The sequence below is a fragment of the Nelumbo lutea genome, chromosome 6, assembly GCF_056320005.1.
Source record: "Nelumbo lutea isolate HS-2025 chromosome 6, American lotus-T2T, whole genome shotgun sequence".
Taxonomy (NCBI): Eukaryota; Viridiplantae; Streptophyta; class Magnoliopsida; order Proteales; family Nelumbonaceae; genus Nelumbo; species Nelumbo lutea.
The window spans coordinates 28,016,366-28,023,830 of NC_142689.1; positions in this window are offsets into that span (position 1 = coordinate 28,016,366).

The following is a 7,465-nucleotide window of genomic DNA, read 5'->3' on the forward strand; positions in this document are numbered from 1 at the left end:
TATAACAAGATACATCATCAGTGACAGAGAAAAAGAAAGGTGACAAGTAAGAATATGGGGGACATGGTTCATCAGTTGTGAGTGGGAGGGTGTGTTTTGGGTGGAGCATAGTCTTGGTCAAACCCAGGATGCTTTTTCTGTTTCTCGTGAGGTACCCACCATGAAACCGAACCAAGAGAGCTGTTTTCTGCAACACCTGAAGTAGTAGTCTTTCGTGTCCTCCTTCCTCTGACCTTGTTAAGGAGGACCTTTTGATCCTTTGGCCTCTGACTACTTCCAACATCTCCATTCTCATCAGCTCTGTTTCTTCCATGGCCGACTGTCAGATTTTGTTGTCCTGCTCGAAGCTCCCGTGACCGATAAGGCTTAAATTCTGATGAAACCCAAGTCTTACTTTTTCTTGCTTTTTCTGCTTCCTGCATCAAATGAACATAGAAAAAAGCTTATAAGAGAGAGAGAGAGATTTAGATGTGTCTATTTATAGACATGATGATAAAGGTAATTGTCGGTTGATGATAACCTTAAGCGTTTAGTTTGCGTATTGTGTGTCGAGGGGGTAGTAGCTAGTATTTGTACCAAGAGCATTAAATGCAGACTTCTCAGGTGATTAAATAGGTTCCTCCAGAGAACATGCAGATGTTTCTGTGATGAGACGCGAGAAGCAAAATGCAGATATGGATGGCCTCCATTGTCTCCTCTTACTCTAAATTTACAGTCAGTTGGGACCCAAAAATGGACCTCCACCATAAGGGAAAAGCAATTTAGATCCTTTTGGTGAATATATGTAGATGGTAAATAACAAACAGAGCCAAGAAGAAGGTATAGAGCAGCCTGCTGCATGCCCCCGTTTGCTTCTATCGAGAAGCTCCAATATTTCTTGTCTGTGTTAGATTTTACTGCGACATTGGGGTTTTGGCTCGTTGTTTCTTGCTTTTGCCCACCTTTTTTCTTGAATAACCTGCTTCATTATTTTAATTTTGTATATAGGTTAAAGACTTAAAGGTGGATACACTACTGCTCATCAGAAGGGATGCAAAATATCTCAAAGTGCTTGAGCGTGCATAGTGTAATGACACATATGTCCCTGTTACCAAAATATGGAAGTCGCAGCTGAAATCAAAATTTAGATATCCTTGTCGGTAATTTTGTCCTTACAGCCGAGTACAAAACTTCAAATGTTAGGCTCAGTTTGTTTTGCACTGAACATATTTGTATTTATACTCTTATCAAATTGAGTTTTAATGTAATGTTAGAAGGGACCTGGGTTTATGTTAAAAAAAAAAAAGGAGTTGTTATAGTTCAGTCCACCTCAGAAATCTCACCCCCACCCTATAGGTCAGATGAATCCTATCCCATGGATTGATGCCAAATTCACGGGCAAGATGCGATGTAGGGGGGAGCTACTAGTAGACTAGAGGAGGCTGTAATTTCAGATTTCTGAGGTGGACTGCAGTCCATTTATCCCTATAAAATATGCTTATATTACATTTACTGCTCATTTGATTTGCAAAAATAGAAATCCCGAATTGAGATTAGAATAGGCTATTCTGATTCCAACTATTTAGTTGGGCAAAATGAAAATCTCATTTCTATTTCTGGTGGAGTGACATTTACTGCTCATTTGAACAACTGCAATTTAGAATATAATATAGATGTAATGTTTTGATGAAGAGTCTAAACTGAACTTAAACTAGAGGCAAGGGAAAATGGATGTGAATTTGAGGCACATAATTTATTAATGAACATGAAACTGAACATAAATAGGATTGATGTAGACAACCCCATATAGTGTGGACGAGGCTTTCTTCAGTTGAGTTGAATTAGATTGAGTGGTTTAAAGAAAGCAGTCATATCAGCAAAATCAATGTATTTTCTTGACACGTGTCTTCTTGAAACAGCGACATGTGTCATTTTGAAACAAAGTGAAAAAATTTATTTATTTTGATTCCAAAAAACAGCCATAACTTTTAGTTAGGTCGTGGGTCGGTTATATTTGTCTCAACTATATGGGGTCGGTTACATAAATCCTGTTTTGCCATTCCCTTCTGTTTAATGTCATGTCCATTATTTTTAATACTTATATCATATCCAATTTTGATTCATAAAACTTAAATCGCTTTTTATTTATTTTAATTTATGTCTTTTTTTTTTTTTATCTACTCCACACTAGAGCTCTTCCTTAGCCCTTCTATCCCCTTTTAACTTTTAATAGGCCGTTTCTTACGGGTAGATGAGCCAAATTCCTATTTGGTCTTAAATATATGTCCCATTTATACATGATGGGGTCCAAGGTGTGTAGACCCAGATCATGTTAATAAAGGGGTGAGCATGTCGGGTATTTGTTGCCACCCCTTACTGTAGTAACGAGTAAGGACTAAGGAGCCATTAAATGGTGGGCCCAATTCTGGAATGGTCATGATGATCTAAGTTGTTGGGTCAAATTTAAGGTGCAAATTCGGCGGGCCCAACTGAGAATTGGATTTATTTTTTTCTTTTTATCTTTGACCTGAGTCTGGCATAGAACTATTGGTTATTCCATTTCCTGAGCTGAGCCCGAGATAGCCCTTGGGTAGTCCTGAGCGCAATGTGATCCTAACTTAAGCCTGACCCGAATACACTTACCAACATACATATATAATGTGAAGATAAACAAACAATATTCCTATTTAATTAATTATTTAGACCTAGGAATGCAATTTGGGAAGGTTGGGTTGATGGCCATCCTAACATTTAAGGTCCGCTTGGTTCATAGTTAGAATTGGAATTTTTTAGAATTGGAATCAGAATGGTTCATTCCTATACTTTGTTTGGTTCAGAAAGATAGGGAATGATCATTCCATCAAACAGGGGAATACCATTTCAGTGAAAATGGGAATGGGATTTCAATTCCGTTGAACCAAACAGTTGGAATCAGAATGACCCCATTCTGATTCCGCTTCTAGACCCCTATTCCAGTGAACCAAATGGGACCTTAGATTTTAAGCTTGAGCCCAGCCCAGCCCAACCATGCTTAATCCAATACAAATCAGTCTTACAATTTGAGGCCCAAAAAGGATTTTTTCTGGCGAAAATAGTGGGGCAAGGTGCCTTGAGATGCATAGATCTCAAAGAACTATCTAAAATCAAAAAAAAAATTCACCCATACATCAGAATGCAAAGCTATGGCCACTAGAAATTTGCATACATATTGAGTGTACAACTCGTGACCCGGTGATTGAATCGAATGAGTCAACAGTTGAACCACCTGGTCAAACGGTTTTTGACCAAGTCAATGTTTTTGACAAAATGGTGGGTTTTAGCACAACGGACCTAGAATCACAGACCAAGTGTTGATTTAAATGATTCAATCAATCGGGTAAACGGTGAATTGAAAACGCTAGTCAAACCTAGGTGGTTTCTGATGTCTTGTGCATCAACTTTCATAAGCATGTACCATCCAATGAAAAATATTCTGATGTAACTTTTATGGCTTGAATGTGAAGCCAAGGCATATATCAGCATTAGAGGTGATCATTTATATCTGGCCCGGCCTAGCCTGCAAATGTGACTGTCTTGGGCTTGAGTTTTGTGGTTCAGGCTCTAGGTTTGAATCCGCATCATGCTTGGAATTTTTCTACAACAAGCCTAGGCATGGCCTAGCATGCAATATATTTATAAATTGTGCTGACCTAAAAAGCAAAAGAAAAGAAGAGAAAAAAAGAAGAGGGTAAAAAAGAAGAAACAATAGAGAGAAGATGGAGAGAAAGAAAGAAGGGAAAACTACCAAGACAAGTCGAATTACCTCTCTTGACAGTCAACCCAAGATAAGTTCTCAATACATAAGTTAAATTTTCCCCCACTGACAAACTCTTAAACACCCCCAAGCTCGAGCATATGTTATAAATATAGTCCATTAATGCTTTCATAAAATATCAGGTTGTTGGGATTTAGTTTCATTGTGGTTAACTGTGAACTCATATGGTCTTGTACAACTATAGCTGAGCTACCACTTGATGAGGCCATGAGTAAATAAGTTACTGAATTACCACATAAGCAAGGGCATGAGTAAATGAGATAAGTTACTGATTTGCCACATAGACAATTTGTCAAATAGGTGCTATACATCTATTGTAGCACTAGTTGCAACTTAAGAAAAACACCAAAGGGCCACCAAACTTTCACTTGAAAAATACTAAGGGAGCTTCACACACTTTCCAACAATCCACCAACACACTACAAACCACCACACATTGACCACATTGAAGGCTAATCACAACATCACTCGAGTCATTCACAAAAGTGCCCCTCTTCAAACCACAGAGTAGAGGGAGCACAATGAGTTTTTAATTGTAAAAAGGAGATAAGTCCTTAAAATAAGGAATGCCAAATGCAGACTTAGAGATTAGAAAAACACCACCAAATCACAAGCTATAACCTGAAGGGAATGTTCTATATGTCTAAGGCACAAAAAGTAGAAGCATGAACAATACTAGTTGCTTATTGCTCAGATACCATGTATCAAAATGAAGTAAAAGAAAAGTAGAGAAAAGAAGGGAAAAGAAAAAGAAAGTGGGAAAAGAAGAAACATTAGAGAAAGACAAATTTGCCCTTATGGACTAACTTTAACATAAATGTTATATATATATATATATATATTATTTTTATGCAATATGATTATTTATCCAAGACTTGTCCTATCTATATGGGGTTGGCTACTTGAATCATATTTTGTCATTCCCCTTTTCTTAAGTGTCATACCTATCATTAGATTATGGTCTATTAAACCACTTCTTAATAATTCTACTTGTAATGGCATGGAACTAACAATCACACATCATACCAAATGTGATATAAGCAACATATGATGCCCAATCAAGGATTAAAGTATCGGTATCAGGCATCATATCGGACCACTTGGATACGTATACGTTTTGAAAACACATGAATACAGATGAAAAATATGAATGCGCCAAAAAATGCATATAAATTTCATAAACATATTAATAACATTATTTTTAAGATCAAAATAGCCATAACTAATGTATAGATGCATAAAAAAAAGTATATTCTAAAGGTATATATGAAGAAATATACTACAATTACTATAGAGGGATGCATAGAAATCATAAAAATTTATTGATATTATATTAATCAAGAATCGTAGAACTTATATATATATATATATATATATATATATATATATTTAAATTAATACATGCACAAAGCTATTATTATGTTATTTTCTATTGAATTTCAAGGCACAAATTATTATGTTGATTATTTTCTATTTTACTATTTTTAATTTTTAATATTAATTGAAAGTCAACTAAAAATTAATTCTCAAATGATTAGTTAACAATATTTTATTTTTGTATACAATAAACACGTCATTATAAAATGTAATTAAAATATAAATTAAAAATTTATAATAATATATAATATTAACTTAAAACATATCAATTACTTTAAATTTTCTAAGGTACACACCGTATGCAAATTCATAATTTTTAACTACTAAAATAATTATTCCATTATTAATATTTTATTTCCATAAATTTTGAGATAAAAAATTCATTTTTTGATATAAATGTAGATTAATGGATTTGACAAATTCAATTTATATTATACTCTCGAGATTTTTGTAAATAATATTTTTTTTATAAATAATATATATACTTTTATTTAGTCCAAATTAAAATATTAATTAATAATTTATAAAATTTTAAGATATGTGTCATATTCCAATTTATAAATATTAAGTACTAAAATAATTATTGTATTATTAATATCTTTTTCCTATAAACTTCTTGAGATTAAACAATTTTTTTATATAAATGTGGATTTAAGAAATTATTTATTCTATTAGTTTATAAAATATTAGTTTTTTTAAATACTATAAAATATTAGTTTTGAACATTATTTTTTTTATTTTGCTGGAGTTGTTAAACACAAATGCAATTTTTCTGCATTACATGTGGACACTAGAATAGAAAAAGTTATTTTATTTCATTAAATTTCATAAGATGAAAATTGGCTTAGTGGATGAAGCATGTAGTTAAAGGCTTGAATGCTAGGTGATTTGTGTTTGAATCACGTTAGGTACAAATTTTTATAAATAAATGCATGCGTGCAAGAAACACATCAATTCGTATCGGCCGTATTGGTCCGTATCGCTCCGATACACCACGATACATGATGATACGAAGGCACATTGCTCTGATACACGTGGTTCAGGGGATACGGGTTTAGTCGGAGCGTATCTCGTATCCTCTCTAACCAATACTGATAGGATACGCCCCCCACCAATGGTACTAGATTGCAAGTAAAGCTTGAATAGCCACGTCATGCAACATAAGTGTGATACAAGCCAAAAATATCAAATCGCAAGCCAAGGAACCATTCAAGCAACCGATTCCATTACTCTTTCATTTCTAATTTTACCACTCATCTATTTGAATATACACATTTTTGCCATACTCATTTTTTTCATGTTTCTTGGTTGTTCAACACTACTCTCCATACAACATAGTTGACATCACAACTGTTTTAAATTCTATATACTCTATTTTAGTCTTACTTATTATAAAACCTCTTGTTTCTAATGTAGTTGTCCATAAACCTAATTTTGCATTTTAATAAATACCTATGCAAATATGTTTAGTGCAAATATATTTAGACTAATGCATTAAATATGTTTAGTCAATTATCTATGACTAGTGCAAATAAATATGAACTAACTGCTGACTCTTGATAAAGATCCATGCAAAATCTGACGTCTCTCTCATAGGTGTTCTAATCTTGATTTTTGCATTTTCTTACATATACTTAATTAGCTCCAATAACTATTTACATATATTATATGTTGTATAATATGAAATAGTATAAATATCAAATATAAAGAACTTAATGGCGTAGCCACAAACCCAAACTTATGCCCTTACAGTTGTAGGACTGAGCTTATATTTCAAGTCCAAATTCTAGTCCTGGTCAAGCTCGACTCGGTCCATAATCACCCCTAATTAGCATTATATGGTAAAGATATTTCATAAATATACAATCACCACATCTAAGGGGTGTTTGACAATATGGTTGAACAATTGCTACGTCAGAAAAATTGTATTATTTTTTGGATATAGCAATCATTTTTGTTTTTAAAACAACACCAACGATGTTGTCAAACACCTCCTAAACGGGGCATAAATTAGTTGGACGATGACTTGGTCTTTGACCCCGTTTTTTGCTTGTTCTGCTATTTCACCTGACATAATTTATCCCGTGGAATGAGATATTTCGTTGGGTGTTCAAAGAAAACAAAAAAAAAAAAAAAAAAAACTGATATTGGGCAGGCTCAAATTGGGCCAGACAGGGCTTAAGTTATTCAAAACCTCAACCCCAAGCCCAATAGTAAGAGTTCAAATCAGCCCCCCAGCACATCCCCACCGTGTATTGGGAACATCTCCCAATGGAGAGGATGTGCTGTGGAACG